This window comes from Schistocerca nitens, chromosome 4, assembly GCF_023898315.1.
Source record: "Schistocerca nitens isolate TAMUIC-IGC-003100 chromosome 4, iqSchNite1.1, whole genome shotgun sequence".
NCBI lineage: Eukaryota > Metazoa > Arthropoda > Insecta > Orthoptera > Acrididae > Schistocerca > Schistocerca nitens.
In genome coordinates, this window is record NC_064617.1 from 402,008,038 (window position 1) to 402,025,403 (window position 17,366).

At 40.3% G+C, this 17,366-nt stretch overlaps 1 protein-coding gene across 1 annotated transcript in view; it reads right to left on the minus strand.

Moving 5' to 3' along the window:
• Positions 1-17,366, minus strand: part of LOC126252340 (carcinine transporter-like) — a 115,274-nt gene that overhangs the window by 26,598 nt on the left and 71,310 nt on the right. The gene's annotated exons all lie outside the window — the stretch shown is intronic.

The following is a 17,366-nucleotide window of genomic DNA, read 5'->3' on the forward strand; positions in this document are numbered from 1 at the left end:
GTTTTAATCTGCCAGGAAGTTTCATATCAGCGCACACTACGCTGCAGAGTGAAAATCTCATTCTGGAAACATCCCCCAGGCTGTGGCTAAGCCATGTCTCCGCAATATCCTTTCTTTCAGGAGTGTTAGTTCTGCAAGGTTCGCAGGAGAGCTTCTGTAAAGTTTGGAAGGTAGGAGACGAGGTACTGGCGGAAGTAAAGCTGTGAGGGCCAGGCGTGAGTCGTGCTTCGGTAGCTCAGATGGTAGAGCACTTGCCCGCGAACGGCAAAGGTCCCGAGTTCGAGTCTCGGTCGGGCACACAGTTTTGATCTGCCAGGAAGTTTCAAGAGGAAAGTTACTGTCGACAGGTAGCCTATGTCACATACACACACACACACACACACACACACACACACACACACACACACACACACACACAGACGCACAAAACAGAGCGGCGTTTTTAACGTGCTTTTCCGACGTATGGACCACCATCAACATGCTCACTCAGCGAGATACCGCAGTTGGTCTTGGGGTTTAGTCCAGAGTATTAGCTCACAGTCTTGTAGTCAGGAACAGTACGCCACGACGTCTCCTGAAGTTGTCAACTAAATACTGATTATGATACTTTCTTCACCAAGAATCGAAACAGTTGCCCTCACTCTAGTGCTACTGCACGGGAATAAATTAACGCGGAATCGCGTATTCTTCACAAGGCAAACTTGGAAGTCAACTCTGAAATTTGAATTAATATCCAGGTGGTGTTGAGTACAACGGTTACCATCAACTGCAAGAAATATTATGTAAGTAAAATATCACGTCTTGATAAGTACCAAGTTAACCTTAACCAAAAAGATTAAGAATTGGGATGCAATGAATGAGATGTTTGTAAATGGAGAGCTTAAACTAAGAGAGTGTGAAGTGGTAAGCTCCGTCAAACGGCAGATTTAATACCAATGATGACTTTGATGAGAAAGTTGGCCAGGTATTGGACAGTATCAATAACAGGAAACAGATATAATTCTTATAGACGGTTTTAGTGTTCATGTTGGGTCCAGACTAATGGATGCAACCGTTGAACCATATGGAGAAAAATATGTGAATGATAGCGGTGAACGACTTCTTAGAAACATGTCAGTAACGTTCACTAACGATTAAAATTAGTTCAAGCATAGAGATCATAATCAGTTAATTCGGACGTGACAGTGAATGCAAGTGCAGAATATGATACTGACCATTACCTCCTGAAAACTACAATATTTTTCAAATTAGTAAAATCTTTTTAAAATTCGGGCGAAATGCTGTGCTGAAGAGGCACAAGAAGTACACTCTAAAAATTTGGAGAACTGATGAACAGTATTGCTGTATGGGCGAAGACGGAATGTGAATTGAATAACGCAACATACTCTTCTGGGAACAACACATTTGAAGAAATTGTTAGATGTGTTGGGGAAGCAGCTAAGGAAGCTTTAAAAGTATTGCAGGGCAGCTCACTAATTCTAAAGAGAAGTGAATTGTGGAATAAGAACATTGGAAATTTGTACAGAAAGGAAGGGGACATGCAGCTTGTTGTCAAGTGAAAGAACAAAGAAAATAACGCCCACGTTAAAATACGGAACTGAGCTGAAGAAAGCTGTCAAGAATGCCAAGAATGATGCCTGGGGTAATACAAGTAAACAGATTGAGCAGCATATTGGAGATGGATGAAGCAGTGAGGCAGGGATAACTCTGAAATCTACGCGATGTAACAGAATAGAAAGATTTCTCCTGTTGGAAGAATGGAGAAACTGTTATGGCAATCTCTTTACTGAAAACCATCCTAAATTTTTTGCAAAAATTAAGATGAATTGTTTATCTCGGATAAACCGTATGAGGAGGACAAAATAATTATGCCCCTAGAAGTCAAAATAGTGCTTATCGCTATGAAGTATGGACGAGCTTCAAGTCCAAATGGATGCCCACCGAAATTTACCAAAACTTCTGATATTGATGGCTAATGTTTTCACTCTATTCCTAAGAGGGAAACATTTACTAGAGGACTGAATACATCATATATATCTAACATACATAAGAATAGTGACAGAAAAAAGTGATCAAACAATAGAGCAGTGTGTGACACAACTTCAGTCTCTAGATTATATGGGAGAACTGTAAAGAAGAAAATCGAATCACGGATTTTGGATGAGAAAGAGCAGACTGGGAATCGGGATGGAAAATCATGCACAATGAATAATGTTTTATCTAAGACAACTTGCGGAAGAAAGACTGGACAGGCATTTAAAGAACCAAATGGTTTTCATTGATCTTAAGAAAGTCTTTGATAGCGGTACCCCTCGCCTAACTGTGAACTGCAGTGTTAGAGAATGGAGTGAGTCATTTTTGTGTTCATGCTATTAGAGCTTTATACAATGGCGCAACATGTAGAATTAAAGGTAAAAAGTATCTGGAGAGATTACACTGATCAAACGATTATGAGGAAGTGCGACAGCACCAACGTGTTTTTAAAATATACCTGAATTCAGCCTTAAGGTTATGGAAAAGTTCCTGTTGCAGTATGCGTGGGTCTGTAAATGATGAAAAGTTATTCACTTTGTATTGTGCTAATGGCTAAGCCATTTTAGTAGAGGATGAGGATGGAACCTGCACAGAGAATATCAGAAATAGGTTTTAACCATTCATTTGGAGGAAACGGAGTAGTTGGTTAGTGGAGTAGTGAGTGAACACCTGACGCCAGATTTTGGAGTAGTAAGGTCTGTCGACTCATAAAAATTTGGGAGTCGTAACTAACAAAGGTGGATCCAGTACAAGTGAAATTGAGAACCACATTCGCCAAGTTAGAGAAATAAGCAAAGAACAGAACTGTGTTTAATGTGGCACACGTATTAGGTCAGAAATAAGGATTAGGACACAAAACTTTCGTAGAACATGTAGCAACCTATGGAGGAGAATTATTGGAAACGTCTGAAATAAAGAGGAAATTATTGTCAGTGGAGATGGGAATTTGGTGGTGTTAAATTAGTTGACGCCACGGGATAAATTTAAGAATTTAGAAGCAGGAGAGTGACTGAACCTGGATGCCATTGTGACTAAAACAGTCGAAGGAAATCGACTGAAATGGTGTGGACACGTGCGCCATTTTGGTGAGAACAGATGGCCTAAGAAGATGATGGATTGGGTTTCAACTAATAGAAGAAGAGGACGCCACAAAACAACGTGGGAAGAGGGAATCAGGAGAGCTAAGACACAGAGGAATTTGCAGGCGTAAGATCGAAAAGACGGAAGCTACGATGCGAGAAACAACAATAAATACTGTATTAAATTGCAAAAAAAAAAAGAAAATATCACATTTACGGCTACACAATTTTCGGAATAAGAATGTCACCGGCTGTAACGAGGTGAACGCACTGGTTTCCGTCAGATCACTGAAGTTGTACGTGGCCGATATTTTGATGGCTGACCGACAGTCAACACGTCCTTGCAGCGAGCTCCGCTTGTGCGGTTGTGTTCACATCTGCACCCGCCATCCTGTGGCTTCATGGAAGCGACTTCGCTACCCTCATCTGTGTTGGTGAGATTTTGGTGACTTTTTCGAAAATCGGAGAGTGAAATGGCAGCAAACACTTTATAGAGGGACAGCCTCCTATAGCATTACTTTTCGTCAGCAGTAGTTGTCGATACCAGTTATTATTTTTCGAGTTTTGGACAGGTCAGTATTATCTCAGTTGCATTTTTGAACATTTTCGTGTAATTTTATACACAGTATGTTATATATAAAGTTAAAATTTATGAAAAGGAATTACTTCACAAAGTATTTTAGTTTCGATGTTATACTCGATAAGTACTAGTTCTGAATGTATAGTTTTTTTAGAAACATTTTTAGAAATATTTGAAATTACGAATCATTTGCACACTTAAAATTTCCGTTATTGTTTACGAAATCCTGTACTGTTTACTATGTTTATTTCTGGATTCATTTATGAAATAATAATCAAAATTAACAGTGTAACGAAAACTAGTAAGAATTCATTTGTCACGGAAAATTTAAAACCCTTTGGAATATTATTTCCGCAAAGCTTGCCTCTTATGTGATTGGACGTATTTTTGTATAGTAGGTGAGAACAATGGAATTTCGGCTTTGTTAATGTGAAAATACAAAATACTGAGTGCTATACTAAAATGTGACAAAATCAGTGGAAAATATATTTACCTAAAAAATTCTGTAATAACACTCTTCCAATTTATTTAGTTCAAACCAACCGTGAGGACCTGATGTTAGATTTTCAGCTTCAAGAATCAGACCATGTAATCTCCTCCTCCTTCCTAATTCCACTATTGTCCACAAATAAGCAAGGTCTTTTATGAAAAATTTGAGAGGAGCAAACTATTACAATAAACTTTCTAGTTTTCATAGCTTTTCGTTTACGTTTGGCTCCAGTTTTTCTTGTCTAGGGGTCTGCTTCTTGAAGCTGAAATTCTCATAGTTTAGGTCCTCATGGCTGAAATGATCTAAAAAATTTGAAGATTGTTGTTGCAGAATTTTTGCTGTTACGTTAATATATTTTGTCACTTTTCAGTATATCAAACAGTCTTTTGAACTTTTATAATAACAAAGCCGAAATTACATTGTTTTCCTAAAATAGAAAAATACGTCCCATCGCATCAGAGGCATGCCTACAGACATTTCACTCTGCGTTAATAGTCATATTCCAAAGAGTTTACAGTTTTTCTTGACAAATGAAGTTCTATTAATTTCTACTATTATTTCATAAACGAATCCAGAAATAAACATAGTAAACAGTACTAGATTGCGTAATTAATAATAGAAATTTTAGTTGTGCCAAATAATTCGTAATTTCAAATATTTCTAAAAAAGTAATTTTAACTGCACATTCTGAGCTTGTACTTATCGATTGTAACATCGAAAATAAAGTAATTCCTTTTCATAAATTTTTACTTGAAATATAACATACTGTGTATAAAGTTATATGAAAGTTGTCATAAAATCAGCTGAGATAATACTGACCTGTCCAAAATTCGAAAAATAATACTCGAATCGACAACCACTCTTGAGGAAAAGTAATGCTAGAGGAGTATGTCCCGTTACAACCCATAGACAAGAAGAACTAGAGCCATCTCAGCATGACAAGCTAACTAAACTTGGAAGTTCATTGTAATCTTCGCTCCTCACAAATCTTCATAAAAGACATTGCTTATTAATTACTTGGACTGGGCATGCTTCATGTGGACAATAGATGAAGAAGGAAGGAGGGGAGGGGAGATTACAACTTCTACGAATTCTACTGTGCAATGCACTTTCGACACGAACGCACGAAGGCCAACAGGATTCGAAATCCACGCTTGGATACGAGATGTTTTGTGCTTGCACGAGACGAATTAGGAGGAATGCAGTTTGACTTCCACCTGTATTCGTGTTTTCTCAAGTTTGAAAAGCAAGTTATCTGTGAAAGGCTACTGTCGAAAAAGGACAGAGTCCGAAAATTCAGGCATGTTGACAGCAACATTAGTGATGTTACTGTACAACACGCCGGTTATGGAATTCGAACCGTGAGAATATCCAAAGCACGAAACAGCAAAATGCTTTACGTTCGTACGGACATGTTATCAGTGTAACAAACGGAAAATAGTGCAGTGTGAACTACTATCATATAGATAGTGTTGTTCGATCTATTCGATCTGATTTAACGTAAACACATCGGAACGGCGTAGGGACCATATCATATAGCGGTCAATCGCAGACGTGACGGGTTTATAACTCGATGGACCACCCTCCGAATGACTATACGAATGAAGGGCGACGCCCTGTGCAACTGCCAATGGAAAGTTCGATTGTCGACAGACCTACATCGGAATCCCTGTTGAGTGAGACAGTCCAAAGTTTTACAGCACCAGCTTCAGAACCACGGCATGTTCAGCAGGAAGAGGCGGAGATTCACGCTGCATGGCAGCCTGACACAGCTGGAAAACCATGTTCATTCACCAATCAGGAAACAATGGAGGCTGGCATGCCTTCCCATGTTCTTTCAGGTGACAGATGAATACGAAAGTTTCGAAAACAAGAAAGAAGGGCAAAACTAAGGCCACTTTGGATGCCTTAAACACGTAGCAAACTAGTGACCAGAACGACCAGCATGCCTCTAAGCCATCGTCGTTCATGAAACCAACGAACGGAGCGCATAGGCGTGGACAGAGGGAGCAACATACCCTGCTGAAAGCACTACGTGAAAAATTTTTAGGACCGGCAAAGTGTAAATGCGGGGACTGCACCCCGGCGCTGCACCAGCGCTCGCGCCGTCACCCGCCCAGCAAAGGCCCCGAGGAAACGAAAACACAACTGGCTGCTGCAAGGTCCGCAATAGAAATGTTCACTGCCGTGGACTGAACGGAAGAATTGGAGAGAGGAGCGGGCGCAGGACCAGGCGCTGAATTTTCATCTTCATAAGTCATCTTGTCTTTCATATGTATTCTATAATGTATCAGAATGCTTTTGTTGTTACGGCTCCTAACATCAATAAAATTGAATGTTGCTTAAAACTATAGGCATTGATAGATTGTTAAAACAGATGTAGCTTCCTTACAAGAAGTGAGCACAGCTAAAATCGAGATTCCACCAGATTTTACGACTCTTTAAACCTCCTCCCAGATTCCAATTGCAGGACTGCAATTTTAGTCAAGCAAATGTTAGATTTTAAAAACTCTCCAGATTGCGCCTAATCAGTTTTTCACTTCCGTTTTGTGCCCACTACTACGAGGTCACGACGTCGTCACTGTTCTGGGAGATGACTAATTCCTTCACAGACGACGCAGACCAACAGTCGGGGCCTACCAAGCGTCACGAACTAAAGACGTTAATAGATGATCTTAATTTAATAGACGCTGGAGACAGCTTCATCCCACTCTCTCCGAATCCACATTACGACTCAACACTACAGAATCGAACCGACCGCTTTTGCCTGGCAAGAAATCGCGCCACTGCTATAGTGAGCACTGGGGTGCTTTTGATTTTACACTGATCTGACAAAAGTCTTGGGATTTCTTCTAATATGGTGTCGGACCTCTCTCTGCCTGGCTTATGCAGCATCTCGACTTGTTATTGACTCAATAAGTTGTTGGAAGTCCCTTGCAGAAATACTGGGCTATGCTGCATCTATAGATGTCCACAACTGCAAGTATTGCCGCTGCAGAATCTTGTGCTCGAACTGACCTCTCCATTATGTCTCCTAAACGTTCGATTGGCTACATGTCGGGCGATCTGGGTGGCCAAATCATTGTCTCGAACTGTTCAGAACATTCAGCAAACGAATTGATAACGGTTGTGGTCCCTGGACATGAAACGGTTGTTTGGGAACGTGAAGTAGATGAAAGGCATCAAATGGTCTCCAGGTTGCCGAAGGTAATGTCCGGGCAGTGATCGTTTGCCTTGGATCAGAGGACCCAGTTCAAGTCGGGTAAACACAGTCGACACCATTATGGAGCCACCACAACCTTGCATAGCTCCTCGTTGAGAACTTGGGTCCATGGCTTCTTGGGATCTGCGCCGCGCTCGAACCCTACCAACAATTCTTGTCGACTGAAATCTGGACTAATCTGATCAGGCCATGATATTACAGTCATCTTGAATCCAAACGATATGATGAGGAGCTCAGGAGAGGCGCTGCAGACGATGTCGTGCTGTTAGCGAAGGCACTCGCGTCGTTCGTCTGCTGCCATAGCCCGTTAACGGACACATTTCGCCATACTATCCTAACGGATACGTTCGTCGTTCATCCTACACTGATTTTTGCGGATATTTCGCGCAGTGTAGCTTGTCTGTTAGCACTGACAAATCTACGCAAACGCCGCTGCTCTCGGTCGTCAAATGAAGGCCATCGGCCGCTGCGTTGTCCGTGGTGAGAGGTAATGACTGAAATTTGATATTCGCTGCACGCTTTTCACACTGTGGATCTCGGAACATTGGATTCCCGAACGATATCTAAAGTGGAATGTCCCATGCGTCTAGCTCCAGCTACTAGTCCGCCTTCAAAGTCTGTTAATTCCATTCGTATGTATCACCTGACGATACAAATGGCAGCTCCGCCAGCGCACTGCCCTTTTATACCTTGTGTACGCGATACTACCGCCATCTGTCTATATGCATATCGCTGTCCCATGGCTATTGTTAGCTCGGTGTATACAATTTTACGACAGAGACTTCTGAACATAATTTTAAATTATAAAACATTTTCGGTGTCAGATGTGACCCTTACCGTAATTTATTCGCAGGGTCCTACAAAACAACAGATTGCATAACTAAGGTAGGAAATTTCGGGGAAGAGATGTAGATAATTTGCAAGAACCAGACGTGTTGAATAAAAGGTAACATTAGGCAACGACTGACTTAACAGGAGAAAGGAATGCAGCAGACGCAGGATGGGTAACTTTGAAAGATGAAATACTGTATGCAGCGTAAGATAAAATTGGCAAAAAGGCAAACTCCAGTCCAAATCCTTGAATAAGACACTAGACAGTGAATTTAATTGACAATACGCTACAATGACAGGGTGAGCAGTAATCTGCTACTATTTGCTTATGATGCTATTGTGGAAAGGAAGGTGTCATCGCCCACCATACACTATATGTTGGCTTGCGGAGTACATACATAAATATAATTGTACATATATAAATATAGATGTACATGTATAAATGCGAAATTATAAAAAAATACTGAGAATATAGACATCGAAACACAAAGATGAATGGCAAATGAAAAACTGCTGGCAGGAATTGGTAGAGGCCATATATAAGACTTCAAGCACGCATGACCACATGAAAGATAGATACTGCCTGTAAGAACATTAGAGAGACTTGGGCAAAAAACGAAGCGAAGCACCTATATAAATCTCAAGTGCGTGGTATGGTCTCAAGATTGAGATGCCATAGCAAAGTCGGCAACTCGCATCAGTACCACAGAAGATAGTAAGACAGAGATGTCTCGCTGCATACTGCGACGACGAATGGGAGGTGCTGACGAAGCCACACCCTCTCTCCCATCTCAGCAGCGCCACCGCACGCTGTCGGATATACAGCCGAGCAGAGGAAGGCACGTACCCACTTTGTGATTAATGGTTAAGACGATCGCGTCGCCTTAGATACTTATATAGGGCACCAGTCAATATTATGTCATATGCTGAAATTTAACTATGAACATTGTCTCTGTACTTCAACTGAAGATTCTTGTAAAACTGTCATTATCAACATTTAGAGACACTTGTAAATAATCAGAACGTTCCTATGGAAATGGATTATACAAAGTTACGTAAATCTTCATACAATAATAATAATAATAAAAATACAGACAAAAAATAGGAATAGATAATACAAATATTAACAAGACAAAAGCTATAAATACTTATGTTATACCAATATTGACCTACTCATTTGGAGTAGTGAAATAGAGTAACACAGACCCAGAAGCACTCAATACACTTACACGATCACAATGCCACAAATACAGAATACATCACATACATTCAGCAACAGAAAGATTCAAATTAAGCAGAAAGGAAGGAGGAAGGGGATTTATCGACATAAAAAACCTACATTATGGACAGGTAGACAATTTAAGAAAATTCTTTCTAGAACGAGCAGAAACTAGCAAAATACACAAAGCAATCACTCATATAAATACATCGGCTACACCACTGCAATTTCATAACCGCTTCTACAACCCTTTAGATCACATAACATCAACAGATACGAAGAAAGTAAATTGGAAAAAGAAAACACTACATGGCAAGCACCCGTATCATCTAACACAGCCACACATCGATCAAGACGCATCCAACACATGGCTAAGAAAAGGCAATATATACAGTGAGACGGATGGATTCATGATTGCAATACAGGATCAAACAATAAACACCAGATACTACAGCAAGCATATTATTAAAGATCCCAATACCACAACAGATAAATGCAGACCTTGCAAACAACAAATAGAAACAGTAGATCACATCACAAGCGGGTGTACAATACTAGCAAATATAGAATACCCCAGAAGACATGACAATGTAGCAAAAATAATACATCAACAACTAGTTATAAACTAATAAAACTACACGTTCCCACATACAAGTATGCACCACAAAATGTACTGGAGAATGATGAATACAAATTATACTGGAACAGAACCATTATAACAGATAAAACAACATCACATAACAAACCTGATATCATACTCACCAATAAAAAGAAGAAATTAACACAACTAATCGAAATATCCATACCCAATACAACAAATATACAGAGGAAAACAGGAGAAAAAATTGAAAAATACATCCAACTGGCTGAGGAAGTCAAGGACATGTGGCATCAGGATAAAGTTGACATTATACCAATTATACTATCAACTACAGGAGTCATACCACACAATATCCACCAATGCAATACAGCTACATCCAAACGTATATATACAACTACAGAAATCTGTAATTATTGATACATGTTCAATTACCCGAAATTTCCTAAATGCAATGTAACATATACCGTACAGTTAAAAGGAAGTCACGCTTGATCAAGGTCCGCGTCATTTCCATTTTTAACCACACATAACGTCTGAGAAAGGAAAGAAATAAGAATAACAATTAATACTTTACCTGTTGTAATTTCCACTCGTTTCCCTTTCGTAGAAAGTAAAGAATCGACTGTTGTGCTGATAACGGTCTTTCAGGTAAAACAAATTGATGAGAATTAGCGATTGCTCGCCTGCTGCATGGTTACTATGTGTGAGTGTGCACATCCTTTCACTTCCTGGTGTTGCCACATTTCTGTTTTTGTCTTTTTTGTATCTAGTGTTTCACCACAAGTAATGTCTCCAACCGAAATTGTTCAGTTTCAGGCGCAGCAGGTTGAATGCTTGCTGCTCATTGTACAACCAATATTCAGTCGCCAAGCAGAACCACCGCGGGGTGCTGCATCTAAATGTAGCCCATACCATAGTCAGGAACAAGAATGGTCGTAATACTGATCACAACTGGATGCTCATTTTGCTGCTTACAACATAACACGTATGGAGCACAGTGCTTATTTCTTGTCAGTGATGGGACCGGACATTTATCGCCTGTATGTAAAGCGATGTCCAGACATTGGTTCAGAATCAGTCACAAATGACGACCTTGTTAAAGTGCTCGGCAAACATTTCAATATTCAAATGCATGTCGGAGCAGTAAGGTTTAAAATTTTCCGTCTCAAGCAACAATCTGGACAAACATTAAAATAACGGATAGCTGAACTTACGGGCTTGCAAGGCATTCCAAGTTTGTGTTCTTGGGGAATTAGCTATAGGCGTGCCATGTTATGTGAAGGAGTCATACAGAGTGCATCAGGTACACGCATTCGTGATGCAGTCCTCGAACTGCGAGACCCTGATTGAAAAACAGTTCTGTCTGTTGTGGAATCGCAAACAATTGTGGACTGAACAGAGTTTTATTTTGAGGCTCCATACATTTCAGTTGTTTAAAGTGCACAAGATACTAGGTCTAAAGTATCCGATAGTGTTAAAGTAATTAAACACTGGACTCAGACAAACAATAAGATAGAAGTAAAAACTTGCAGTCTGTGCAACAAAATCAATGAAGAAATCTTGTCCTCAGTGCTTTTTGAATCATGACCGGAAAGCTATCAACGTGAATGGAAAGGCCACGTGTAATAGTGTGTATGTATGACGAGACAGGCGTAGCAAATAGCCGCGGCAGGGCAACCGCGCGACCCTAGCTAAGTTGTCAAACGGTGCAAATGATTGCGGTGAAGCCATTCACGACATAACTTGCTGTCCTCGCACTTCCACATCGTGGATATCTTCGACTGTCATAAGCAAGCCGGCGAACAAACCTATTCACATACGAATCGAACAAAAGACAATTGACTTACAGTTAGACACTGGTGCTTCTCATGCACTGATTAATAAAGACACGTATGACAGACTCCGTAGCCCACCGCGGTAGCAGTCCGCTTCTGTCTGCCTACAGAAGACATGAAATTCCAGTCCTTGGCATCTGTAGTTAGAAAATTTCCGTGGAATGACAAAGTGTGTTTCGTTTCATGTACTCAATTCGAGAAGCGGTGCAAAAATTTTTTGATTAGATTTATTTGATTTTTCAACTTGTACATGCAGGACAATGTTTAACAAATCAGTGTTTCAGTGTCTCACAGTAATGTTTCTGACTTCTTTAGCAAGTACAAGAACCTGTCTGCCCCGGATTTACGAAGGGCTAGACTTTGAAGTGCACATTACAGATAAAGACATTTTGCAACCGTTATCTTTTCGTGCTCGACTTGTTCCTCACGTAACACATGAGCAAGTTGCTCAGGAAATGCAAAGTGGAAAGAAAGTGAGATTAGCCAACCCATTTCTGCAAGCTAATGGGAATCATCCTTCATAATTCTAAAGAATCTTTCGGGTGGTTCGTGTCTGTGTGCTGATTTTAAAGCAATACTAAATCCAAAAACTGTCACGGATTCTTTTCCACGTCTGGAGGAGTTGATGGGCAGACTGGGACAGGGCAGACACATTTTAAAAAATTATTTTCGTAAGGCATATTTACAGTTACCACTGGATGAGTAGTATAAGCAATCTTTGTAATAAAAACTCACTTCGGTTTCTTTCAATTACAAAGAGTACCATATGGAAGCGCTTCATCTTCTGCAGTTTTTCAACGGTTCCTGGAACAGTTATCAGCAAAGGCCCTGTACTGTATAATCTATTCAGACGATATTGTAGTCAGAGGCCGTACACATGCTGAGTAGTTAACAGATTTAGACTGTTTTTATCGATTTGTTTCCGTGGTTGGACTCAAGCGCAGCAAAGAAAAGAGCTCCTTCTTTCAAGAAGAACTGAACTACTTATCTCATGTAATTAATGTACAAGGTATTCATCCTACTACATTTCATCTGACTAGTATTAGAGATCTGCCAGCGCCTCATAACTTCAAGGGAGCTCAGATCAGTCATTGGGAAGTTCACCTATTATAAAAAATTTATTCCCAACGCAATGCAAATTGCGGCTTCACCCTTAACTGGCTGTACCGGGAAAATATTCCTTGGTCCCTAAGATTTGACCTTAGGTGCACCCAAGGTCAAATCTTAGGGACCTTACTTTTCTTGTGTATATCAATGAACTACCATCAGTAACATTACCAGATGCCAAGTTTATTTTATTTGCAGATGATATAAAGATTGCAATAAATAGTGAATCAAGTATAGCCTTAGAAAGGTCGACTAATGAAATTTTCATGGACATTAAAAATGGTTCCTAGCCAATTCTCTGTCACTAAACCTTGAAAAAATGTACCATATCCAGTTCAGGACTTGTAAAAGATTTCCTGCTAAGAGTGGGACCATCAGTTACTGGGAGTAGGGCTGTCCAGTATTGGCTTTGCATAAATCTTTCAAGGAGGAACAGCGTAAGGCTGGTACCGCGGTAACACAGAGGTTCATCTGTTCTGTAAGAGAACTGTTCATTTCCACTCCCCATGTCATCTTAATTTCAGGGAATACAAATGATGTCGTAGTGAATGTGGGTAATTCGAACTTCATCACCTCTTGCCCCAAAAAGTTAACAAATTTCTACTGTTACATGAGCCCTTTAATGATGTGCTTACCAATAAACTGAGGGTGATCAAGCAAGACGAGTACAAAATTCAGCTCATGGACCAAATACCAGCTATGCATCTTCCTCATCTACTTTTATCCCCCGATACAACTGAAGAAACTGACCATTTGCTGGTGGACTGATATTTAGGCCTCTCACCTCACCACACTCTTCGCCATTTTTTTTGTACCAAGGACACAAGATGAAGTCACGCCAGTAGTCGATCATACGCTTCTAAATAAAATGACTGTTTTGCGGTTCATCGTGTTAGCCGATTTATATTTTCGCTTTGTTGTGGTTCAGCGAGATCCAATAATTTACTACCTTAGGTCTCAATCATGCACATTGTCAGAGTCTGATTCCAGAGGAATCAAAGCCGTTGGCTCTCTTTGACATGGATTGTAACCTGTATGAGTTCAAGAGAGTATGTTTTGGGCTTTCAAATGGAGACGCAGTTTTGTCCCTCTTTCGGACAATAGGGTTTATTATGACCACTTTCTGATTTTTAGTGAATGTTCTGGGGGTCATTCTCAACATACAGCTCAGGTTTTGGGCCGATTTCGTCAGGTTCGCCCTGTCTCAAATGTGACTAACCAAAAACATACTTTTATTTATCAGCACGGTAATTATTTTCACAAACTAAATTTACCTAGATTGCAAGCGCCATGAATGAACTCAGGATATGCGGAAAAAATTACAATGAGGTGAGTTCCAGGAGTCCTTGTTTCATTGTTCAAAAAGTGTCTTGGTCAGCACGCCTGTCCTGCCAATTCCAGATTACTCCTTTAGACTAATGCACTTCTGTCCGGTGTTGCCGCAGTATTGTTTCAGGAATACCCCATGCGTAAGTGTGCGGTGCCTTATGCAGCACAAGCTTTATGTGACTTGTCCCTCCTTTGTAAGGATATGTCGGTGTATCAAGATGAAGATCTCAAGCTTAATGTGTATAAAGATAAGCAGAGAGTGGGTGAAAAGATGCTCCGGCATCAACTGAAAAATAATGTCAGATTTTTCATGAAAGTTGAAATGGTAGGATTATGATTTTCTCCAGTTTCATGCCCATTGTACTCAAATATTATCAGAAGTAATCGGTTGGTCGTCATTTTGGAGTGTTTAAATGTAGGATGAAGACGCGTAAAGACATTGAAACGTTTGTCCAAGTACGTAACCTTTGAGGGGCGTGCAAGCCAATCTGCTTACAAGTTTCTATTGGTCATTCCCGACAAAAGAGGCTACAGTATGGGCTACTGCTCATTGCTTGACAGTCTACGATTTGAACATATGTCCCTATCCCACCGCCCCCTCCCTTCCTCTCTCAGACTTCGTTTCCGATAATTTCTCTGGTCTGTCGGTAGCAGCTTTGATTAGTAATCAAAACGTCCTCGGTTCCGTGTTCGAAACAAGCCATCGCTTGAATTTAACTTAATAACCAACATTGTCATTGTCAAAGAGAGCGGAGGAGCGGACAGAAGTTTAGGGCACTCTCTTGTCCTTGTGGTGGGAAACTGCCCCTAAAGGCGGAAGAACCAGCAATGACCAACAGCATGAGGACGCAGAAGGCAATGGAAACCACTGCATTAAAGACACATAACGTGTATCACTGGACATGTGGCCTGTACTTGAAAAGTGTCGTGATGATCTCTCCCTTGGCAGAAGTTTCCGGAATAGCCCCTGATTTGGATTTCCGAGAGGGGACTGCCAAGGGGGAGGGACCCTGAGAAAAAGATCAAATAACCAATTAAGGGTAACGTTCCATGAGTCGGGGAGTTGAATTTCAGAAGACTGATATGGTAGGGAGGCTATAAAATCTGAAAAGGTAAGTCAGGAGTCAGTGAATTAAAACGCAAAAAATACAAATCAGATGCGTATAGGGTAATATCAACAGCAGCAGAAAATGGTATAATGGGAATAGGATTCGTTATGAATAGGACGGAAGGGCAGAGAGTGAGGAACTGTGAACAGTTCAGGGATAGGGTCGTTCTTATCAGAATCGATATTAAACCAACATCGACAATGGTACTTCAGGTATACATGCTGATGTCGTGAGCTGAAGATGAAGAGAGAAAGTATATGAGGGTATAGAGAGGATAATACACTGCGTATACGGAGATGAAAATCTAATAATCATGGGGTACAAGAACACAGTTTTAGTGGAAGGAGTAGAAGAAAACGTTACAGGAGAATATGGGCTTGGGATAAGGAATGAGAGAGGAAAAGGATTAATTGTGTTCTGCCAGTAATAGCGAATTCTCTTTTTCAAGAATCACAAGAGCATGAGGTATACTTGGAAAATGACAGTCGATACGAGAAGATTTCAGGTAAATTACATCATATTGAGACAGATTCCGAAATCAGATAATGGATTGATAGGCGCACCCAGGAGCAGATACGGACGAAGGTCACAGTTTAATCTTGATGGAGAGTGGGCTGAAGTTTAATAGATTGGTCATGAAGTATCAGTACGCAAGGAAGTTGGATACAGAAGCACTAAGGAATGACGAAATACGCTTGAAGTTCTCTAAGGATAGAGATTCAGCAATAAGGAATAGCTCAGTAAGCAGTACAGTTCAAGAGGAATGAAAATCACTGAAAAGGGCAGTCACAGGAGTTAGAATGAAAAACATAGATACAAAGAAGGTAACTGGAAAGAGAGCATAGGTATCAGAAGAAATACTTTATTTGATCGATGAGAGAAGGAAGTACAAATATGTTCAGTGAATTAAGGAATACAGAAATACAAGCCGCTGAGGAATGACATAAAGAGGAAGTGTAGGGAAGCTAAGACGAAATGGCTGCATGAAAAATTTGAAGAAACGGAAAAATAACGGTTGTCGGAAGGACTGTCTAAGCATGTAGGAAAGCCAAACAACCATTGGTGAAATTAATAGCAAGGATGGTAACATCAAGAGTGCTACAGGATTTCCACTGTTAAATGCAGAAAAAGAGAAACTGCCAGTTAATACTATGTCCAACCCAAGCGTCGCCTATCTTAAAATTTGACAGACATTATTGAAGACCTCAATACCGAGTTCCAAATTAGTTTTAAACTCTTTGCAACGTTTGTCTTGAACATATAAACGTCTAATGGTTAACCAAATACGCTCGTTAACAACCGAACCCAGACTTCTACTCCACATCCTAACTAGTTGCCCTCTTAAGTACTGGTAAATATTTGTATAACCGCACGGAACTACCGCGGTTTGAAACTAACAGACATCTTTTGACCAGGATATCCCACTTGCGACCTGTTAGTCAACTCATAATATCCTCCTTGCTTCGTCTGTCATATGGCAGTCAGTTACGTTTATTGCCAATCTCATTTCTGCTACTCCTCATTCCTCTCCTCTTTGTTCTGTTTTCACTGGGAACAGCCATGTCATTAGTGAATCTTATCACTGACAACTTCTCATTCTGAATATTAATCACATATTGCTATGTCTAAAGTCAAGCCAGGCATTAATGTTTTTCTCTTTAAACGGGAATGGCGAGGATTATATATTACTAAATACAGACATTAACGTTTTTCTCTTTAAGTAATATGGACTCTTATTGGTTTGATGCCTACCAAAATGCAGTGAAGTATCGGAAGTTAACAAGTACGCATTAGTAAATTAGACTGTTATGAAAGACAAAATTTTCTTCGGTCTTTGTGGGAAAAAAAAGATGGCTCTGAGTACTATGGGACTTAACATCTGTGGTCATCAGTCCCCTAGAACTTAGAACTACTTAAACCTAACTAACC